Below are 24,152 nucleotides of genomic sequence, written 5' to 3'. Positions count from 1 at the left end.
AGGGGGTGGGGAGGGAGGTGGGTGGGTTGGGGACGTGTTGTGGGATGGTAGCCTAGAGATTAAAGCATTCGCTCGTCACCTCGGCGCCTTTTTTTCGATTCTCCACATGGTACAATGTAAGTAGTCTACCATGTCACCCTGGCAGGATTGTCAAGATGGCGGCACTTCCGGTCACGTGATCCAAGATGGCGGTCAGTGGAGGTAGTTCCGGTTCTTCCGGTTCCGCTGTGTGCGTGCGCATCCCGATGACGTCACCTCCGGGCCAAGATGGCGGACGAGTTTCAAGATGGTGGCCCATCCGGTGTGGTGGCGTGAGATCTCGCGGGATCTCGTGGAGTCTCGCGGGATCTCGCGAGCGTACACACCATGCAAGATGGCGGACGGACGGGAAGGATAAGGAAGGGAGGGAGGAAGGGAGGGAGGGAGGGAGCGAGGGTGGTGAGAGAACGATGGCGTGCGTGCGGTGACGATGATGTAGTCCTAAAGTGTGTTTATTGTGGTACCAGCCTCAACGATACCTATATTCGCCGGTTGACGCATGGGAGTAAGTGTGTAGTGAAACGAAAGCTGGGCATTCACCCATGCCAATGTATGACCCAGCTGTGGTCCCTGTGAGTGAGGTACGCAGTACATCCACACTCTACAACGGCCCTTTTCAGGACCACTCATCTCTCTCAAAAGAATGCTACATCCAATGCAAACAACACTAATAACAACGATAGGTTGACATTTTTTCAAACGTTTATTTTTTCCCTCGCTAACAAGAACACTTTGACAAAAGATGCAGGATTAGGGGCGTCCCTGATCTTTTGTTTACAAACAGTATGAACTGTAACATCAGAACATCAGAACTGTAACATGAGAACATCAGAACGATAAGGTAGTGTCCTTTGGCAGGGTTGTGGATCATGGCCATCGTTGTTCTCTGTCAGGCGTGTCGGTTGAAACCAGCGTCTTACACGTTCTTCATTGACGAGGGTATCGTAGGGATGAAACTGTTCCATCACTTCGTCAAAAGACCATCCACGGGCACGTTGAGCCAGTACATACAAGCAGTACATCCCACAAGAGGCACTGAACCAGGGTTGAATTGACTGATGATTCCACTGTTGTTGGAGCCATCTGGCGAAGGTAATGACATTCCAAAAGTCTGGATGCTGTTGGTAGGGATGGAGTCCATTACTGTCAAAGTAATCAATGGCACCTGGTGCAGCACGATACACGCACACCCAGTGTTGTCCTGGAAGATGGCTGGGGTCCGTGTTGACAATGTAGGCTTTAGGATAATGTACCTGCTGTTCACACAGCACGGTGGTTGCAAAGTGATCTCGGGCAAAAGGTACTTTGGTAGAGGGGCTGCAGCAGGGGATCCTGTTATACGTGGTCGTTCAAGTGTATGGTCGTCAAGTGACTGTCGTCCATCCTTAGACCATCAGAGCATTGCGGAACCAATTAAATTTCCAAAACACTTTCGTATTCCTCGTAGCAGACGAGCGTGACGGGACGTGGTAGCGGTTCTGCAAACTGAAGTTCAAGTCCCAACTTGCCCGTCTGTCGTGGGTTGTTATACCCTTCATCTGCGCCCAGATCCGCCGTCAGATCCACCACCCACACAGTGAATCCGTTCCTGAACTCATCCAGGGTGAGGTTGCAGGGATGTTCTTGTCACAGGTGTCCCGTGTTGCGGAACAGGTTCATGTACAACTGTTTGAGCGAGGCACTGTTGTTCTGAATGTCGCTTTTGATTTCAGTGCCCATTGAGTTTCAGCTTGAGGCTGGTCACGTTGTTGTGCTTGAAATGGTAGGGGTTCTTTTCCTTGCTGCCAGCAAAAGCATCATTGTCCGCCAATCCCAGCACCACTCGTTTGGGCAGGTAGCCTCCAATCAGTTGATCTTTGTGGAAATCGCGTCCTCCTCCTGAAATGTAATGGGCTGTGACTTGGACTCGGGTCAAAGTATATTTGACCATGACTTCTGGTGACACGTGTTTCACATGTTGTTCCCATATGGCAGGATCGATGTTGACTTGGCGCACGTAGAACTCGGCTTTGGTCAGTTCAAATAGACACTCAGCATCTCCAGCACTCGGGCTGCGAATCAGTTCTAGTTTCATGGGGACTCCATCCACCAGGTACCGGTCTTGGAGAAACAGGTCACAGTGGAGACGTCCTCTCAGTTCCACTTCTCAGGTGGGCAGAATGACCCGTCGTTGTGCAACAAGTCCTGCGTTAGCATTCTGGGTGACAGCATTAAAGTGATTCCTTTTTCCAGCTTCATTTGTGTACCATCCTGGGCACTGGAGATGGGTCCCTTTGGCTGCCTTCCCATAACTCAGTAACGTTTCCAAATAGGCTCGGTAAGGATAGGTACCGATGGAAGGAGTAATTTCCAGTTGGTTGTGACCCACTTACACACGCACTTCATGAAAGAGGGAATGCATCATGTTGTTCACCGTGGACACGGCGAGTGTGTGATTGCCATCATGAACTGCATCCGTACCATTTGTATTCTTGATTTTGAAGCAGATGCGGAGGTAACACTGGCTCAAATTGATGTAGGCATTGACAGGGTTAGCAATGTTAAATTGGAGGGGACCCGCAACCGAAGGGAGTGCAAGAGGACTGTATCGAATCCACTGACCTTCTTGGACCGAGGTCACCACAGGGGGCACAGAAAAGAGATCCAGTTGTGCCTTGGAACATTCGCAGGCATCCGGGCGCATCATTTTGACAGCTGATCTGGACAACGGGTCTGCACAACAGGTTTGCACAACAGGTCTTGACCGTACGGTGTCTGGTGTTGAACTGAACCCCTTTTCCATCTGGGTGGTCCTTTATTATGCTGCTTGATCAGGGACATCTCGACCCCAACAACTACAGGTGGTTGGTGGTAGTGTACCGTGTTCAAAGCACATTGCTCTTCTCTTGCATTCTTCTTCAGCCACCAGTCGTCTGTAGTTGTCATTCATTTCTTCCTCAGGATAAAACAGGCACAAGTATTCACAGGGGACTTTGGTACATTAAATTGTATTGACAGGGTTAGCAATGTTAAATTGGAGGGGACCCGCAACCGAAGGGGGTGCAGGAGGACTGTATCGAATCCACTGACCTTCTTGGACCGAAGTCACCACAGGGGGCACAGAAAAGAGATCCAGTTGTGCCTTGGAACATTCGCAGGCATCCCGGCGCATCATCTTGACTGCTGATCTGGACAACAGGTCTGCACAACAGGTCTCACAACAGGTCTCACAACAGGTCTCACAACTGGTCTTGACCGCACGGCGTCTAGTGTTGAACTGAACCCCTTTTCCATCTGGGTGGTCCTTTATTATGCTGCTTGATCAGGGACATCTCGACCCCAACAACTATAGGTGGTTGGTGGTGGTGTATCGTGTTCAAAGCACATTGCTCTTCTCTTGCATTCTTCTTCAGCCACCAGTCGTCTGTAGTTGTCATTCATTTCTTCCTCAGGACAAAACAGGCACAAGTATTCACAAGGGACTTTGGCATGCTTCAGGTGTTCTCGCCAGGATTGGTCTGTGGCTTCCCATTGATGAATTTTCAGCCCACAGCAATAACAGATCACACTATCACCTCGTCCATGATAGAAATAGCCAGCCATGGCCAAGTCATAAGGCGACTGTGCCATCTGTTTAGGCCATGTTCGAAACGACCTCGCACATTGATAAAACTTGGCATACTCGGGGTGAGTAGGATTCTTCAAGCTGTATCCAAGTTGTGTCCACGAGGATGACAGAGGAGAAGGAGTATCCCCAGAGGGTCTCCATGGGGATATATCCACATACAACTTCTTGTGCCTGGTCTTTTGAGACACCCATTCCGTATCGGGGACATCGAATGCACTCATGCTGATACGTCTGCACTGTCTGACGAGTTGAAACCAAATGATGCCTTCTCTCAAAACAATGCTTTACGTTTCTTGGTGAATCCAACGGCCTGTTTTCGTTTTCTTTTGTGCGCTGGTGATCCTGGAGCTTGCTGTCAGAATATTCTGATTTGGTACGTTGTCGAACAAGATCATTGATGAGATCCACCATGTGAGTCCCAGCCATGGGTTCCCCTTCCACCACCGTGGAGCATTCCCATTCCAACCCAAGTCGGGGTGAGCTTGAATACGTGCCATCAGCTGCTTGGCCTTGGCTTGTAGCGTTTTGGGAACCGTTTGCACGACTTCATTCAGAATGGCTTCGACATCGGGTTCTGAAACAAAGAACAAAAAAACATGAGCCACTGCTCTACAACCAGCTTCGCGGACTCATTCTTATGAATGCGACCTCTACGCAGGCTTATGCAGATACACGCACGTAAGTCAACCGTACTTACGGTGAGCTAGGGGAGTTCCAGTTCTGGGGGCTCCAGTCCTGGGGGCTCCAGTCCTGGGGGTGCCAGCTGCGTCTAAAAGTCGTGGTTTGGCAGCTGCTTGGTCTTGAAACGCCAAGGTGCGTTGCAACAAGGTGTTATACTGCTGCTCTCTGTCCCTAAAGGGAACCGTGTCATCACGGACGAGGGTATCCATATCGTGAAGCGTGTGCACGCATTTCTGTTCCAACAGGTTGCACTTGAGCAAATGCCGTTGACGTTTTTCTTCTTGCAGACTTTGCCATACCTCTTCTGGGACCATCACCATCTTCCGTGTATGCTTCATCTTGGTGGTAGGACGGTGCAGATGCAACTAACCCCAATCTAGGATGCATCTTCTATTTATGATCTTCCTTGAGGATCATCTACCCAACAGGCCAGACACCAAGGGACCCATCACTGATGCCAAGGCAGACAAGAGACCCAATCCCCTTTCTTTCTGCTGTAATAGTTTACGTTTCTTGGACACAGACACCTTCTTTTTCATCAACGTATGCATCAGTGGCCCATGCTTTTGTAAACGTTGACGTTGCTGTGTTGTCATACGAATGTTGCCTCCATACAAATTCACCACGCATTCACAGATGGCTTGAATCAGTTCAGATGGGGCATGTTTCAAAATAGCCTGTCGCTTGGACTACACACATGACAGAGAGCTTCTTTGTGACGTTTCAAACGTGCAGACATGATGGTGTCTCGCAGCTGCTACCGTTGAACTGACCAGGATGGGGTTGGAGGCCTCTATTTATGGTAATGTCGCTTCTTTTGAATTCTTAACACCATCTGGGTCAAGGCTGCACCTGGGGCTGAGGGTGAAGTGGCCCTTTTCTTCTTCTTGTTCAATTTCCGGGTGGGTGACTTGCGACGACGTCCCTGGGGTTTCTTTTGGGCATGGCAGCAACGAGGTGTTGGGTGCTGTTGCCTCTGCTGTTTTTCCTGTAGGTAGGACTGTCAGTTCAGCAAGATACAGGTCAAAACACTAGCCAACGTACCACTTCCACTGCGTTTCATCAGATAATTCAGACGTTCATCCATAGGTAGGCGTGGATTCGCAATCTTGGTCAGCAGGTCTTGGTGCCTCAACAGCCAGGTCTTGTGCTGAGTCTTCAAAGGAACACGTCCTGCTCGCAGATTTCTCACGGCAATGACAAACCATTGCAACAGCCGATGACGTCCTTTGACAGCCACGCTCTCCGCCGAAGTCAGTCGTTTACCAATGATGGGTTTGACTTTTCTGCAGGCGGGCATGCTTCTGTGGCTTCTTTTGCGTGGGGTGCCAGGGCTGGGGCGTTTAGCATCAGTGCGTTTGTTGCCAGTGCGTTTGGTGCTGGTGGTACGAGGTTGGGTCAAGGGTTGAAAGGGTTGAATCATGGTGGGAGAGAGAGGAGACGATGGGAATGAAGGGGGAGAGGACGTAAAAGAAGAAGGGTGAGAGAAGGCGGCAGGAGAGGCACGATGCGTACTCACAGGGACAAACATGTTCATGGTGGGTGCTGTGGGGTACAACTGCTTTAAGGAAGGTCTTTGTTTGGAGGAGGAAGCAGAGGGAGGAGACTTTCGTACAACCGTTTTGCACACCCGATCGATGTTGTTCGGTGGGATCACGACCCAAGGTGGTCAGACGTGTTTTATGGATCGGTTTAAACAACCCTGTGGCAACAACACGTTTTCGGGGCTGGGTCTGTTTCCATCTGTCTCCCATGGCAGCTCTGGGTCAACTGACTGTAGGGTAGATGGTCATCTATATTTATCACTACTTGGGAATGTTAAGGGTGGTGGGGTTACGAAAGAGATGGGTACGTACACTGTGCTCTTTGGCCGTGGTAGGTTTCAAGTCTAGGAACAAATAGGAATAAGGAGCCAAAGTGGCATCCTCATAGGCTTCCCGAAGGAAGGCCGTCTGTCCTGGAAAGATTTGTCTGGCCAAGTGATCCATTTGCGAGGCGTCCTTCTGGTTTTTAAACAGCACCATGTAGTGGGCATTTAAACTAATGGTGCGATGATGAGGCGATGAAGCAAAGAGGTTTTGTGTCAAGTACAACATGGACGTGTTGCGATGATGGCTTTTCTTTGTAAATCATCGCAGGACATCTGCCTCTTCCTCTTTGGTATTGTCGCCCAGCAAATCATCAATGATCAACCAATGGGGTGTAGGCAAACCCTCCTCTGCCTTACCCCCAGCCCCTGCAGGTAACTGAGTGTTGGCTTCCCCCATGGTTTGCACAAACGTCAGGGGTATCCCTAACCTCGAGGTAAGAACTTCCAAGTGCTCATGCATGGGTTGCCATTCACTATACACCCACACGATGCCCTGAGGTTGAAGATCAATGATCCCCGGTTGAAACACATGTTCCATGAAGGCTTTGACAAACGATGTTTTACCCGACCCTGTAGGGCCCGCAATCAACATGGTAAAGGAATGACGTAATGTGAGTGGGGTGACCATGGCCTCCACCAGGTCTGTCCCTAACAGTGTCCCTAATATAGTCCCTGGCATAGTCCCTGACATAGTCCCTGACATAGTCCCTGACACACGTCTTACCACCCTGCAGGTTCCACCGGAAATGACCTCCAGGAGCTAAGATCCCTGAAGATATAGAAGACCCAACCCATTAAAATTGAATTCACATTTTATTGAATCACCACCAGTTCAGATGATCCTCGGGATTGCAAATAGAACAACGCAAAAAGTCCATTTGTCCTGGATGAAAATGTTAAACATGGGGATGTCGATGATGCCCTCTGGCCCCTCTGGAGCCATCACTGAAGCCATCATCGGATCCGCCTGCAGAGCCATCACTGGAGTCGTCTCTGGAGCCATCTCTGGAGCCATCACTGGAGCCGACTGCTCTGCTTCCATTGTGATATACATCGGGAGTAGATCATACAGGTGTTGAAGATCTGGAGGTAACTCTTCCCGGACCATCGTGGAGACCTTGGGGGGTGCCTCCCTTTTTGGCTTCTTCTTCTGTTTCTTTGGAGAAGCCGTGGCAAGGGTAACCTTGGGAGGTGACGTCTTCTTAATGGGTGTCTTGGGAGGGGCTGTCTTGGTGGGTACCTCATTCTTCGGCTTTGTTTGTTTCTTCTTCTTCTTTGATAGGCACGCATATACAGGCTCGAGGGGGGGTTGAGGGATGTCTAGAGAGGAGGGCTTTACCGTCATGGCTGTGACCACTTAATCATAGGGTGGCGGCTTACAAACTTCGTAAGTGATACAGAAGTCCTCATTGATGGGCTCTAAGTCCCACAATTGATAGCGCTCTTCCTCCCGGAAGATTTCCCGCAACTTCAGAGGGGAATCCAAGTATCCTGTCACTATGATGTTGTGTTGGTAATATCCGTTGATAGAAGGCATCTCCCTTGCCCAGGAGGAAGAAGAGAGGTCGTCTGGGGATCTGTTCTTTGGATCTTTGGATTCAGGCTTACGGACAACGTAACTGATGCAAAAGTCCTCATCGAAGATGCCCCAGTCCTTCACCTGCTACCGTTCTTCCTAGAGGATTTCAAGGAACCACTCAGTGGCTGTATCCGATGTATCGAGGTATTCTGTCACCAAGATCTTGTGCCAATTGTCGATGAGAGAATCCTTGTACTTCTTTACTGCCAGCCAAACCATGATGTCAATAGAATTGGCACAAGAAGAACAAAAGGGTTTGCCTGGAGATGTCATCTTCAACGGCTGAGCTGCTGCGACTGATGACCCACTCGACGGATCCTGTGGTTTTATAGGGAGAGCAGCGCGAGCTATGACGTCACTTCAAATTGCATCACAATCGTGTTGCATCTACACAGCGTCTTGCACCGCTTCTCTGAACCGTTCTAGAAAGTATCTTTCTTCTAGATACGTTGCAACCACAACGAGCAGCGTGAATATACACACAGGGTGACGTCACGTGGGTCGTGCATGGATGACGTCACTGAGTCTCAAGACCCAGTAATGTCATGGCTTCTGTCTCTCCACATTCCTCCAAAGCTTTGCAGAAGAGGGAGTAAGCTTTGGGCCCACGTCTAGGTAATATATGTAACAGTTCTCTGACACGGTCAAAGGAGGTTCGAGGTTTTTCAATAATGTCAGCCTCCACGAAACAAGTTAGGACTTTAAACTCCACCAGTTTGTCGACCACGGCTTCTACCTGCTTGATAGCTACCACAAGGCCACAACGATTCGTCCTAAGCCTATCATGGTGAACGGCTTGCATCATTTTCTTAGACAACAGAACCTGTAGAGTAACAACTCTGACAGAAACTCCTCTTTATATACACAGGGTGACGTCACTTGAGTCGGCCATGGATGACGTCAACCAACCTCAGGGCGTTGTATTTGCAACATAGAAAGAAAAGAAATACATTGTCGTTAGCAGAGTGTGGTTTCGATCCACGGGCCTCTGGGTTATGAGCCCAGTACGCTTCCACTGTGCCACTCTGCTCTCCCTTCTCCTCCCTTTTGTTACAGTACATATACATTGTAAACGTGACCATGGCATCCACCAGGTCTGAGTCTAACAGGGTACAACATGGATGAGGGTGACCATGAACTCCACCAGGTCTGGCCCTGAAGAGAGAGACGACGCAACCTATTTTATTTGAATTCACATTTTCATGAAAGAACAAGGCAATCCCATTGAATGAATGAACAAGGCAAACATTGAATGAATGAACAATGATGCATCAATTAAACATTAACAACAGTACATCAACAGAGGATGTCAGCAACAAATGTTCATGGGTATTTGTTCACTCTTTGTACCCATAAGGGAGAGTTTCCACGGGCACACCTTGTGAGTCGTACTGGACTCGACGTTTGGTGTAGACCGGGCAATACACTTTGGTGGAGTCCTTGGACAGCAACGCGTTGCCCTGGAGAAGTCCTCCGCGAATGATTTTGTGCGGGTCCAGGACAGTGATGCTGCCTTGATCCCTCTCACAGACGAGGTTCTTTATGTTGTCAAAGTGGACATATTGGTTCGCCCTGTGATTCAGAGTAAATCCCCGGACTTTGCTGGTGCCCACACTACCGTAAGGTTGAGGATGGCAGAGCTTGTAGGCGTAGTTCTTGGGTCCTCCCAAGACAAAGGTTTGAATGGTGTTGCCTCCCAGTTCATCGGTCAACTCCCCCCAAGGTATCTCCCAGTGGAGGGTTGTAGATGTCAGGGTGGTCGCTGTTCTGCGCACGGTGAATGTAGATGATGCTGTCCGTGTCAAAATAGAGGACGCCAGTGGGAATACAGCTTAAGACGGGCTTGTGCTGTCACCCAGGCTACAATGGCCACATTGTGGGCTGGATGCGGGTCGTGAAATTCTGCCTGAGGTTCGTAAATGACACACACAAGCTCCTCGTTGGGGAAGTGCACATCCTTTACCACACAACGTTCATCCTGGAAGAGGGCAAAGAATCTCTCAGGGGAACTGATGTAGTCCATTTTGTCAAACCCGACGCATTGGCCAAACTTACCCCAGTGGCTGTTCAGGTAACCTTTAGCCATGGCACGTAGTCCTGGGTTTTTGCGGATGTGAGCAGGATCCAAGGTGACTCCTTCTTTTCGCTGAATCTCCCTGGTGTAAGTGTCTGGGTCTGAACAACCTTCGAGTATCCGCTGGCCTCTTCCTTGATCTTGAAGAAATTGTTCACATACTTGGCAAACAGGCCTCCCTCTTGAGTGTCAGGGTCGTAGGTGGCAAGAGTGTCAAAGTGGCAAGCCTCAAAGATGTGAATGGCATACTCTCGAACGGCATACTGAAGCTCCTTGCTGACGTATGTGCCAATCCATGCACGGTCTTCATCCTCGTGGGGGCAGGAACCATCCCACTGTGCTTCTGCACATGTACGGCACAGAGGAAATAACAACTTGCCCTGACCATGGTAAGGAAGAACAGGATGGTAGGAGTCAGTGGGTGGCAAACGCGGCATTGGATGAGGTCGTGGAGGTCGAACAAGTCTGACACGGGAGGATGATCTTTGATCTCAAGATGCCCCACGGGGTAAGTGCCATACTTGTAGATGTAAGGGTACAGCGAACAAACGTCCACATATTTGATTTCTTCATCTTCTTTGGCTTCGTAGTACAACTTGGTGGTGTTGGTGCATCCTCCATAGAAGGCTTCTCTGGGATCCAACGGGTCAGGCATGTAGGCATGAGGGCCTTGCAGTGTGGTCAGGAACGCTCTCAGATCAGCGTTGTCTTTCTGTTCTTTCCAAAAATCACATTCCCACAGGGTCACCACTTGGGCGATGTCAGGATGTTGACGTAACACCCCCAGTCGGTACCTTGTATGATGGTATCGTTCCCAAGGTGTTGTACCCAAGGTCCTGTGGGGTACACCTCGCTCTGTCTTGTTACAGCAAGTACATCCGTGCCAGAAACAGCCCAAGTATTCGTACATGGTGTGTGTCTCAGCATTGTAGCCGTCCACCATGTAGCAACTGCCGTCAGCACAGTCAAAGCCTACTTCTCCGCAATTCCGGGCATGCTGGATGTGGAGGTCGGGCTGTTGCTGCGTGACCCAGTTGAGCCAGTGGAGACACTGCAGAGAGTAGCGGCACTGGGGACGGTAACCTTGCGGAGGTATGACGGCGATGGTGCGGGGTTCCAAAAACAGTTTTCGGAAGGTGTGCATGCAAGCCATGGGTAGAGTCACTGCTTCATAGAAAGGGTCCACGTCGTTTTGTTGGATGAACATATTGCGGAATACAGCACAGCCTCGACGCAAAATGTCCACATCACTCTGGCAGTAAGTCAACAATTCCTCATCCAGATCAAAGACAGCTACAGTTCATCGTACCAGGCCAAGAAAGCTTTGCGTTCGCCAGAAAACATACCGTCAGGATCGTAGGTAGAAACGGCAGGATAAGGACCCACATAGCCTTGGTGACCTTCGGTGTTGAAGAAGTGATGGAAGTAACCTTTCTTGAGGCAAACGTTTTGGGCTTCAGAGCCATCATGAGGAAATTGAGTGAATCTTTGAAGACGAAAGAATGAGATTCCCTCGAAGCATAATCTGGGGTGGTTTCACTAGATGTTGATGGAAGTACTGTAGGAGCAAGTGCCCATCATAGCCACGGTAGTTGTGTGCAATGACCAACACATCGTCATCATCAATGGAAGGGGAAATGTCTTCATTGTCGTCATCTTGTTCCTCGTTGTCTTGTTCTATTCCTACATCATCATCGAATTCTGGTGATGGTGGTTTGGATTGTTTGGAGGCGCGCCCTGATGGCTGCTGGTGTGGTGCCTTACGTTTCTTCTTCTTCTTCTGTTTCTTTTCCGCCAGACGCATCAGCCAGTGGCCCACGTCCTTCAAGGTCGTAGATCCCCGAAACACTTTGATGCGACTAGGTCCTTCTCCTTCCTTCCGCCAGGGACACTTTTCGCACAGTTGATCCAAAGCCTCGGAAATACATTAACCACATCCCAGATGCACCACGTACAAGTTGTGAACATGAGTCTCTTGATCTTGGGTACATTCAAAATCGTAGAAGATGAACTGACGCTGTTGTCGTTCTTTGTCTTCCTCCTTGTTTTCACCGTCTTCATCTTGAGTGGGTGGTTTGATGACAGTCATGTAGCACTGGTGGTTGGGTTCCAAGGGTTCTTTGCAGTTCTTGCAGTGACGATTCGTGCCACACTGGTGGTTGGCCATGCCCTGGATTTTTCTCACGTTGACCTTGGCCATGCATCGATGACACGTGTGGATGGTGGAACAGGTGCTGGGATGCTTGGCGGAGGCCGTCAGATGCTGTTGAAAGCAGTAAGGGTTTCGGAACCACCCGCCACATTGGAGACAGGAGAGTCCTTCACTGTCCACGTCGCCGCGTATCCAGGACATTGGCACCAGTGGCATCGGAATTCTCGGGTGCAGCGATGATCACAGGATCGGCTTTGTGTGCGTGGTGACTGACCACGACCAGGCCACGGGAAAAGCAGAGTTGATCCTCAATCTTGATTTGTACGATGCATTGTTTCTTTTCCAGGAGAGTGTTTAAGCAGAAGATGTGCCTTGGCCATCCGTGTCCCTGCCCTATACATTCAGGATCGTCTAAATGCAGTAAGCGTATTTCCATGGTCTCATCGATATTCAAGTTGCGGTTACTTTGCTGTACTTTTTCCACTTGGGCCAGGATGTGTTCCCCCTGGAGGTCCTCCATGCGCTGATGGGTGAATCCAGGGCTGGATGATCCTGGATCAATCCCACGCGTTCACCATCCTGACCGTTCACATTGTTTCTCAGGTCTAACAAGACAGCATCAAACTGCTCTCTGAGAAATGACAGGGAGGTCTTCAGGTTGTTGACGCTGTAACCAAACTGGATTGAACTTCAGCTGATAGCGATGAGTGTTGCCCCGGAACTTCTTGTGTGTAATTTGGGTCGTCCGCTCCAACTGATAAGGCACAGGCTCCTCTTCAAGTTCATCTTCGTTCATTCGTGGTGACTGCATGGTGAGAACTGACAAGACCCACGCTGAGCCTGGTTTATATAGCCAACGTCACCCTATGACGTCACAATAGGTCGTCCTAAGCGTGGCAGTGCGCACCAAGAGCTCACTTGGTATTGAATGACGTCACAGGCTTTGTTTTTTCCATGGGTATGCCCATGGGTTTATCCATGGGCATGCCCATGGGTATGCCCATGACGTCACACCCTATGACCTTAAACTAGTCTGTCGACCCATGAGACGTGACGCGTCAATGTGATACGATTCGCGTCAAAGTGACGCCATCAACCCCAGCTATAAAAACTCGAGGTTTTCCAGCTCTCCCCATTACTTGCTCACTGAAACTGGGAGCATGTAGACGTCTCCCACCTTCCATTGCCGCCTGTGCGAAACAGATGACCCCAGTTATCTGCACTGTCCCTCACAATGAGTATCCTTCAACACTGTAGAGCAATAGATACACTGAAAAGTGGTATTATAAGCTGTTGTACCATCGGCGTAGACAGGAAGACCTGCACCACCTTAGGTCACAGTCTCCTCCAATTTAACATTGCTTACTCTGTCAGTGCTTACATCAATTTGAGCCAGTGTTTGCGCTGCATCTGGCTCAAACCAACAGTGCCCAGGATGGTATACAGATGAAACTGGAAAAAAATGGATGACTTTAATGCTGTCGCCCAGAATGTCAGCGCAGGGCTCCTACGTTAAAGATTATTTGAATGAGCAGTTCTCGGAAAATACCCAGTTCTAGGAATTCCACATGAGCTGTGAAGTCATCGATGACGTCACAGTTAAATGTCTAACGTAAACACAACAGCGGTAGCCATTTGCCATGGGACCGTCACTTTCAAAAGAATGGTCTTATGACCACTCTTCACAGTTAAATCTCGGGATCGCCTTAGTGATAGTCACGATCGTAACACGGGTTACGAAGGACTGCAAGCAATTCCCCAAAACAAATGGATCAAGAGTATTGTAGACAGGAAAGTCCATTGAATGAAAACAACATGTGTGAGTACCGTTACTGGGCATTGTGTTGCAAACTTTACAGACATTTGAACCATTTAATAGTAGAGACAATAAAATCACAACGTTGCTAAGATCATTAGGTGAATATATTGTGATATGTTACAGTTATGATGTTACAGTTCATACCGTTTGTAAACAAAAGATCAGGGACGCCCCTAATCCTGCATCTTTTGTCAAAGTGTTCTTGTCAACCTTGTCAATGTCAACCTATCCTTGTTATTAGTGTTGTTTGCATTGGATGTAGCATTCTTTTGAGAGAGATGAGTGGTCCTGAAAAGGACCGTTGTAGAGTGTGGATGTACTGCGTACCTCACTCACAGGGACCACAGCTGGGTCTTACATTGGCATGGGTCAATGCCCAGCTTCGTTTCACTACACACTTACTCCCATGCGTCAACCGGCGAATATAGGTATCGTTGAGGCTGGTACCACAATAAACACACTTTAGGACTACATCATCGTCATCGCACGCACGCCATCGTCCTTCCGTCCGTCCGCCATCTTGCATGGTGTCTACGCTCGCGAGATCCCGCGAGTCAACGAGATCCCGCGAGATCTCACGCGACCCCAACGGATGGGCCACCATCTTGAAACGCGTCCGCCATCTTGCCCCGGAGGTGACGTCATCGGGATGCGCGTGCATATCGGAACCGGACGTGACGTCATCGCGATGCGCACGCACATACCGGAACCGGTAGCACCGGAACTACCTCCCCAGACAGGAAGTGACGCCATCTTGGATCAAAAGGGCACACATGGACGCCGCCATCTTGGATCACGTGACCTGAAGTGCTGCCATCTTGAAAATCCCGCCAGGATGACATGGTAGACATAGATAAAGTGGACATCAAAGCCGAGGAGCCAAACTTGTACTACTTGAAAGATGGGCCAGGGAGAGGTTTCGTCAGAGAGGAATTATTGGTCATACCATACGGCACAATGTTGCCACCCAAGCAAAATATTTAACACTTACCTTGTCGAGTGATTCACATTAAACTGTTTCCTGTCAACAAGACATAGAGCCATCACATGTACAGGAAAGTGTTGGTTCGCGGTCATAGGAAGTTAACTGGGGATTCAAAAGTAGTATATACAATGGTGGCGAGATCTAAGGGCCTGACAAAAGCTTTATTTATGAAATAAAGCTTTACAGCGACCTTTCTTGAAATTGATCTCGGACTGTCATTGTATTGCAGGATCAGCAGACGCTGTCAGACGACGTGTCAGTGACGTCAGTCATCACTTTGAATGAGTCCCGCTACCATCTTTCTCCTGTTATCCCCATGTTTGTTGTTCAGCTTCAACTTCAGCTGTTGCACCAGGACAACGCACAGTGAGATACAAATGGGTTGTCGATGGATCACTTGGCTCAACATCCACATTCTTAACAGCAATGAGTCCAAAGAAACATGTTTGGGATTAGCTCCAACGTAGGACTGCAGCGAAAGCATACATTACATTTGATAAAAGATTATTTCCCATATCATTTTATAACCTTCCAATATTCGTTGATGACATACACTATCATTTTTCACATTGAAGTGTAGGTCACTTTAGAAACATCTGTGATTCAGCTGTTAGCACTTTCTCAATATTTTGTTTCATTTCACAATATTGAGTTTGACTATTGTTAAATAGTTTGACGTTTCTTTTGCTGTTCATTATATGTTACTGTATCATTTGACACGAATGATAGTTTTAAATGACTAGAAATATAATATTTATATTTATTTAGTTGATAGATGCGGGATAATGTGGGATGTACGAGATGTGGCGATGGTACGGGATAGGATTCGTTCTGCATTTAACTAAGCAACGTTATGACATCGGATAATGTCATTGAATGTGGTATGGTATCGCGGGCATTGGATAACAGAATGCTGCCTTGGAAGTGTTTGATTGTACACTGTTAGATTGTTTTAAAGCTAGCCACTCATGATGGAAATCAACATGAGTGAGTGAGTGAGTGAGTTTAGTTTTACGCTGCACTCAGCAATATTCCACCTATATGGCGGCGGTCTGTAAATAATCAAGTCTGGGCCAGACAATCCAGTGATCAACACCATGAGCATCGATCTGCACAATTAGGAACCGATGACATGTGTCAACCAAGTCAGCGAGCCTGACCACCCGATCCCGTTAGTCGCCTCTTACGACAAGCATGGGTTACTGAAGATCAATATTCTAACCCGGACCTTCACGGGTCAAAATCAACATGAAAAGATGCTTATCGAAACGCCTTATTTGACACAGGTCCCTTCATCTGTCACCTCCGAAACAATGTCATAATATTAGTGGTTGGATGGCCGTGTGTGTCATAATAGTATTGGTTGGATGGCCGTGTGTGTCATAATATTAGTGGTTGTGTGGCCGTGTGTGTCATAATATTAGTGGTTGGATGACCGTGTGTGTCATAATATTAGTGGTTGGATGGCCGTGTGTGTCATAATATTAGTGGTTGGATGGCCGTGTGTGTCATACTATTAGTGGTTGGATGGCCGTGTGTGTCATAATATTAGTGGTTGGATGACCGTGTGTGTCATAATATTAGTGGTTGGATGGCCGTGTGTGTCATAATATTAGTGGTTGGATGGCCGTGTGTCCCGCGTAATATTAGTGGTTGGATGGCCGTAGTATTATTGTCATAATATTAGTGTGCTTGGATGGCCGTGTGTCATAATATTAGTGGTTGGATGGCCGTGTGTGTCATAATATTAGTGGTTGGATGGCCGTGTGTGTCATAATATTAGTGGTTGGATGGCCGTGTGTGTCATAATATTAGTGGTTGGATGGCCGTGTGTCCGTGATAATATTAGTGGTTGGATAGCCGTGTGTGTCATAATATTAGTGGTTGGATGGCCGTGTGTGTGGCTGGATGGCCATGTGTGTCATAATATTAGTGGTTGGATGGCCGTGTGTGTCATAATATTAGTGGTTGGATGGCCGTGTGTGTCATAATATTAGTGGTTGGATGGCCGTGTGTGTCATAATATTAGTGGTTGGATGGCCGTGTGTGTCATAATATTAGTGGTTGGATGGTCGTGTGTGTCATAATATTAGTGGTTGGATGGTCGTGTGTGTCATAATATTAGTGGTTGGATGGCCGTGTGTGTCATAATATTAGTGGTTGGATGGCCGTGTGTCATAATATTAGTGGTTGGATGGCCGTGTGTGTCATAATATTAGTGGTTGGATGGCCATGTGTGTCATAATATTAGTGGTTGGATGGCCATGTGTGTCATAATATTAGTGTGTGTCATAATATTAGTTGTTGGATGGCCGTGTGTGTCATAATATTAGTGGTTGGATGGTCGTGTGTGTCATAATATTAGTGGTTGGATGGTCGTGTGTGTCATAATATTAGTGGTTGGATGGCCGTGTGTGTCATAATATAAGTTGTTGGATGGTCGTGTGTGTCATAACAGTATTGGTTGTTAATTGAGACAATCCACATCCAGTCATTTTATAGAATAAGATAGTAAAGGATAGCCTTCACCTGTGCTATATATTCTCTAAAAGTGAAGTCATACAACGCCATTCCTGAACATTACTGATGAGCATGTAGTACGATTCAGGAACTGCGATTGGCTAATGTGCTTCTGTTTGTAGTCGATCAGGCGCAGACAGGACTGAATTGTGCCTTTTATCGCTTTCTCGCTTTCTTCCTTTCTCGCTTTCTCATGTTCTAGGTCTTTCTCGCGCAATGATATCGCTCTGTAGTTCGCGACTGTATTTAATGCGAGCAAGCGATGGCCCTTCTCAGCCACCATACTCAGGCGTATTGAGTAGTGAGCACCTGGCGAAGGAGAATGTGTCGTCATTGACAGGGGACCAATGCAAGCAGAGTCTTTGTCTTGAAATCGACACCACTGTTACATGTAGTCCATAGTGGTGTGAACATGCTCCACAAGTACAGAAATCTCCACAAATACAGAAACGCTGCTCTCTACAGACAGGTTCCAGTGTTACAGACAGGCTCTACAACCAGGCTCCACTGTTAGAAGTACCATGAAAGTGTGTTGGGTGTCCAAGTACTATCGACGTGAGTTGACAACACATATTGATCATAACTATAGTAGTATGTGATACGACTTAAGATTGACTTTATTCAAATCAGGTAGAAGTGTTTTCGACCTCATTCTACGACTGGGTACAAATAGTGGGAGATCGTTACTTTAAAGTTTTACATTTGTTGCCTTTCGTGAAGTTACTTTAACGTTTTACATCCATTGCCTTTCGTGAAGTTACTTTACAGTTTTACATTCATTGCCCTTCGTGAAGTAACTTTTAATGCTTTACATCCATTGCCTTTCGTCAGGTTACTTTAACGTTTTACATCCATTGCCTTTCGTGAAGTTACTTTAAAGTTTTACATTCATTGCCCTTCGTGAAGTTACTTTTAATGCTTTACACCCATTGCGTTTAGTCAGGTTACTTTAAAGTTTTACATTCATTGCCTTTCGTGAAGTTACTTGAAAGTTTTACATTCATAGCCTTTCGTGAGGTTTCTTTAAAGTTTTACATTCATTGCCCTTCGTGAAGTTACTGTAAAGTTTTACATTCATTGCCTTTCGTGAAATTACTTTAAAGTTTTACATTCACAGCCTTTCGTGAGGTTTACATTCATTGCCTTTCGTGAAATTACTGTAAAGTTTTACATTCATTGCCCTTCGTGAAGTTATGTTGTATTATTATTATTAAGTAGGTCACCTGTCTGTGCAGTATAGAGGAGAAACAATCTACTGCAGGAAGTGGTTCAGGTCAACTTGTCCGGGTACAAGTGTGTCAAAAAGATAGTTGTGTTTCTCTGTATGTCAATCACACACTTTTCACAATGAAGGATATATACTGAAAGCCATTAGAAACGCATCACTGATAGATTAGCATATTTCTTAGGTGCGTTTTGGCATCCAAGAATTTTTTAGAGAACGATGTGATAAGTGACCATTTAAGAAGAGAATGAAATGCGTTATGAAGTTGCACTGCATTTATTGACCAAGGCAACGTGGGTTAAACAGAGACGGGTCAAATCAAAAGTTCACACAGGTAAACAACAAGAAGGAAGACAACGTCAGTATCACGTGTGTCCACCATCAGCATTAATAACAGCCACACACCTCCTCCTGAGAGAAAAGATTACCCTCCTGAAGAAATCCTGAGGGATCTGTTGCCATATCCTGCGGAGAGACGCTTCCAGCTGCTGCAAGTTGAGTGGTGGCGCCATATTGGCAAGTCTCCTCCCCATCTCATCCCAGACATGCTCGATGGGTGCAGAATCAGGAGACAACGATGACCATTGCATGGCATTGATGTTGTTCTATAGCAAGAAGTCCATGGTATGCCTTGCGATATGGGGTCTGGCGTTATCTTGTTGCAGAGTGTGCAGAAGTCGATGGGTCATCATGTGAGGGACAACGATAGGCCTTAAAACGTCCTGCGTGTACGTTTGGGCGGTAACAAGGCCTCGAAAGACATGCAAGGGGGTCCTGTCAAACACACAGATCCCGCCCCAAATCATCAAACTTCCTCCGCCCCAGCGATGAGCCTCCAAAACACAGCAATTGGCGTAACGCTCACCGCGTCTACGCCACACATGCAAACTTCCATCAGCGTGACTGAGGTGGAATCTGGATTCGTCGGTAAACAGGACTCCTGTCCACTCTCTGTGTGTCCATCTGCGATGATGTCTACACCAAGCGAGACGTGCCTGACGATGTCTACGTGTCAGAACTCGACCAACATGAGGTCGACGTGCACGTAGCCCTCTCTCACGTAAACGACGTCTCACAGTTTGAGGACTGATTCTTCCCATTCTCCCACGGATTGATGAAGCAGTCCTCGCTGCTGGCTGGAACCGGTTCCTCAAATGGGTGACTTGGATGTAGTGGTCTTGATATGGGGTTGTGACGCGTGGTTGTCCCGGACGTTGACGGTCACGTGTGCTACCTGTTTGTTGAAGACGCTGGGAGATTTTAACAATTGCCGACATGTGACAGTTGAACTGTGCGGGCACTGCACGGGTGGATAATCCAGCATTAAGCAAACCCACTGCTCGCTCTCTCTTAACAGCCGATAATCGAGGCATCGTTACAAATTCAGCAATGGAATTAAAGACCAAAAACCATGTGATTCTTACAGGAAAATTGTCAAACTTTAACCCTGTTTGAATTTCGGATCAGTTGGGTCATCTGTCCATGCTCTACATGACAATTCGTGGTTATGTGATCATCATGTGTCACGTGACCGCACCTGCATGCATGCTGCTCTCACTTTGCATGCTTTTCAGGTGACATGGTTAGTTGATTCACACAACAGTTTGGGTTCGAACCATTCATGTCAGTGAAACTTATGTCATCAGAATGGGTGATGCGTTTCTAATGGCTTTCAGTATATATAATCACAAGATCTTGCATGAGTTACTCAGATTAGTTAACAGGTACACAGGTATGATGGCAGACAGATTAGTTACCAGGTACACAGGTATATTGGTAGACAGATTTGTTACCAGATACAAAGGCATATTGGTAGACAGATTAGTTACCAGGTGCACCAGTATATTGGTAGACAGATTAGTTACCAGGTACACCGGTATATTGGTAGACAGATTAGTTACAAGGTACACAGGTATATTGGTAGACATATTAGTTACCAGGTACACCGGTATGTTGGTAGACAAATTAGTTACCAGGTACACAGGTATATTGGTAGACAGATTAGTTACCAGGTACACAGGTATGTTGGTAGACAGATTAGTTACCAGGTACACCGGTATATTGGTAGACAGATTAGTTACCAGGTACACAGGTATGTTGGTAGACAGATTAGTTACCAGGTACACAGGTATATTGGTAGGTATTTGTTACCAGACACAGATTAGTTACCAGGTACACCGGTATGTTGGTAGACAGATTAGTTACCAGGTACACCGGTATGTTGGTAGACAGATTAGTTACCAGGTACACCAGTATGTTGGTAGACAGATTAGTTACCAGGTACACAGGTATATTGGTAGACAGATTATTTACCAGGTACACCGGTATATTGGTAGACAGATTAGTTACCAGGTACACAGGTATATTGGTAGACAGATTAGTTACCAGGTACACAGGTATATTGGTAGATAGATTAGTTACCAGGTACACCGGTATATTGGTAGACACATTAGTTACCAGGTATACAGGTATATTGGTAGACAGCTTAGTTACCAGGTACACAGGTATATTGGTAGACACATTAGTTACCAGGTACACAGGTATATTGGTAGACAGATTAGTTACCAGGTACACCGGTTTGTTGGGAGACAGATTAGATAGAAACTTGATGATATACTAGGTGATGAGATTACACACGACTTATTTATAACTTCAACAAGATATAGGAAAAGAACGGCAAATCCCCTGGGGCAGATGGCATTGGTCTACTCCCATTTGTGAGAACTCCCAGTTGTGAGACTCCCAGTTATGAGACAGTGGAGTAGGTAATTAACAACGAAAACGCACCATACTCCCCTGTCTGATAGAATGGATTCACCCTAGCTAATCACTGATTTGCTATGTAACTGAATCTTGTGGAGGTAACTTAATCAAACTTTATAAGATAAATTGATTAACATACTCAGGTAAATGTCTTTAATAATTAAACACTTTCTTTAGGTAACTTCGTGATCAAAGAGAAATAAATTTACCTACTCAGATTTACTCCGTCTCCGAAACTACAAGCTATAGTTTAAGAAATAACTCTGAAATAACTCTGAAATTTACAGTCGAAATGCCCCTTATGGCAAACCCTTTCTACCCGACACAATAAATTTATGGAATGCCCTACCAAATTCCAAAGAGTCATGCAGTCTCAAAGAATTTTAAAACCTAAAACCGAAAACAAGATTTATATTGATCTTAATTATGGCTCTTGTTTATGTCAAATCGTTCATTGCTGCCTCAGGCTCGGATCTAGCGACCCAAACGCCGATAAGTATAACAGACATTTAATAGACAGTGCATTTTGCTCTTGTGGATATCAACTACCCGTTATAACCTGGATAATTTCTTGAACGGAAACATAGAATTTACTCCTTGTGTAAACCAGAAAATAGTTGAATCCGTCCACGATTATATCATCATTACACAACCTTCAAATTTTCACAGGGAAATATCGAAATTAACTCAACCTTCTCGTGGTTGATTTATATTCCTACAATAGATTGTTAGACACACACAACTGTAAGTCTCTAATTATGACTACTTAGAAAACAGTTGTATTTGATGTAATCTGTATATATTTATATGTACTTAAAAACATATTTAAACCAAAATGACTTTCAAACTTCATAATAGTCAATAAAAATGTGTTATCATAATTACATATACTTCTGAATAAATACAATATTCATGAACTATGCCTCCTGTGAGAACTGGGCTGGGCTGATCCCACTTTCATTGTAGGGATGTGGAAACACCACCTTTGTGCACTGAACCATTAATTAATGTGTCTCACAACTGGGAGTTCTCACAAATGGGAGGACACATTGACATTCCCACAGAGGCTATTGTTAAATCGTGCCAATTACCATTCTAGAAACAAATTTCAATGTAGTACCTAAAACTTAACCGTGAATAGTGGCACGGGTACGACGTTAAAGCCACACATGCGTTTGCTGTGGCAATCATTTCCTATTACTTTGGAATAAGTGACTGGACAAAGCAAGACCTCCAGTCTTCAATTAACGGGGAAGCTTATCACGACAGCATTTGATTGTGTACTGTTGCATATATTTATTTACCTGATAATCCTCCGTTGATGCAAATCAGGTTGTTGAACAGAATGTCAAGTTGGTGTTGAATTTGTTGATGGCAATGTACTGTTGGTACAACAATGGGAACACACCAGGTGAAGTCATTCACCTTGTCCTCCCTGGGTTGGTCACTTTTATACTTTCTGGGAACCCACCGCATTATCTATACATGCAATGTTTGGAATAGAATAGCAATTTTTCGCCTGGATGAAGTCGTTGAACGAAAACATGAAGCGGAAGGCTTTCTTTTAACTGTCCAGGACCAGGCACTTGTCACTCAAAATCGCCAAAGTATGATTTTTAAATATCATCTTAACATTAAATGTCGATTGTGCATCGAATTCACCGAGACGGATCAACACCTTGTCAGTGGATGTCCTCGCCTGTGAAATGTCTAGCCGGATTGTTTTGAATTCTCTGGAGTCAGAAGAGACTCTACTGATACTCTGTACAGTAGACTAATACAAGAGACAGCACGGGAGGTGACAAAGGCATCACCAAGAGTCTTCAGAGCTGATATTGTCTTAATGTTCCTGATCAAGCTGCTGTTTCTAAGGTCGAAATAACATGTTTTGCAGACAACATCAGTATTTCGCTCCATTGCCAGGGATGACGCGAAAATGATTCTTAGATTTTTTGCATGCGTGCTGGGGCCAACGTCAGAGTCACCACGTTTCAGTAGAGGAAACTGTAATTTAATCAGTGTTGATTTTGAAGCAAAGATAATAATATTAAGGCCACTTATTTAGCGCTGAACTCCACCCCCATGCCCTAAGCACATACAACACTATGAACATTATTACCCCGGATAACCCATGCTGCCTGTGAGGCGCTAGAAGGTTAATATGCATGTGGCTTATCTCACCGGGTACCCATTTCCTGCTGAGTGAACAGAATTAATGTAAGCAGAAAAACTGCCAAACATTTCAGTATAAGCATACATTGTGTACTTTATGTCGAGAGATATGTCTTGTGCACACAAGTCCAGTCAAAGCGAGGTCTGTATGGAGACTTATAGTCCACCCTCCCCTAACATTCAGATTCACATGTTTGGTAATGCTGTAAATATCGAGACACATTGTCAAACATATTACAAATATCTTTATTCCGAATATTGAGATATGCATGGCATTAAGTAACTCTTCTCACGACATAAAGTAACTGCAGTGCCTCTACTGATGACAAAGTAACCGTAGTGCTTCTTCTGATGACAAAGTAACCGTAGTGCTTCTACTGATGACATAGAGTAACCGGAGTGACTCTTCTGATGACAAAGTAACCGTAGTGCCTCTACTGATGACATAGAGTAACCGCAGTGCCTCTTCTGATGACAAAGTAACCCTAGTCCCCCTACTGATGACATAGAGTAACCGTAGTGACTCTTCTGATGACAAAGTAACCGTAGTGCCTCTACTGATGACATAGAGTAACCGCAGTGCCTCTTCTGATGACAAAGTAATCGTAGTGCTTCTTCTGATGACAAAGTAACCGAAGTGCCTCTTCTGATGACAAAGTAACAGTA

At 46.2% G+C, this 24,152-nt stretch overlaps 1 protein-coding gene and 1 long non-coding RNA gene across 3 annotated transcripts in view; both read left to right on the top strand.

The window, feature by feature from the left end:
* The window catches only part of LOC124257621, a 70,020-nt gene that overhangs the window by 17,685 nt on the left and 28,183 nt on the right, over positions 1 to 24,152 (top strand). The gene's annotated exons all lie outside the window — the stretch shown is intronic.
* The window catches only part of LOC124257620 (galactoside alpha-(1,2)-fucosyltransferase 2-like), a 32,965-nt gene continuing 26,512 nt past the window's right edge, over positions 17,700 to 24,152 (top strand). For both annotated transcript variants that reach the window (XR_006893316.1, XM_046691724.1), the window contains exon 1: positions 17,700 to 17,881. The gene's annotated coding sequence lies outside the window, so the exon portion shown is untranslated. The remainder of the gene's footprint in view (positions 17,882 to 24,152) is intronic.

The sequence above is a fragment of the Haliotis rubra genome, unplaced genomic scaffold, assembly GCF_003918875.1.
Source record: "Haliotis rubra isolate DU_JTF1 unplaced genomic scaffold, ASM391887v1 Scf669, whole genome shotgun sequence".
NCBI lineage: Eukaryota > Metazoa > Mollusca > Gastropoda > Lepetellida > Haliotidae > Haliotis > Haliotis rubra.
The sequence above is the reverse complement of the archived record's forward strand: the minus strand, read 5'-3'. Positions and strand labels throughout refer to the sequence as shown.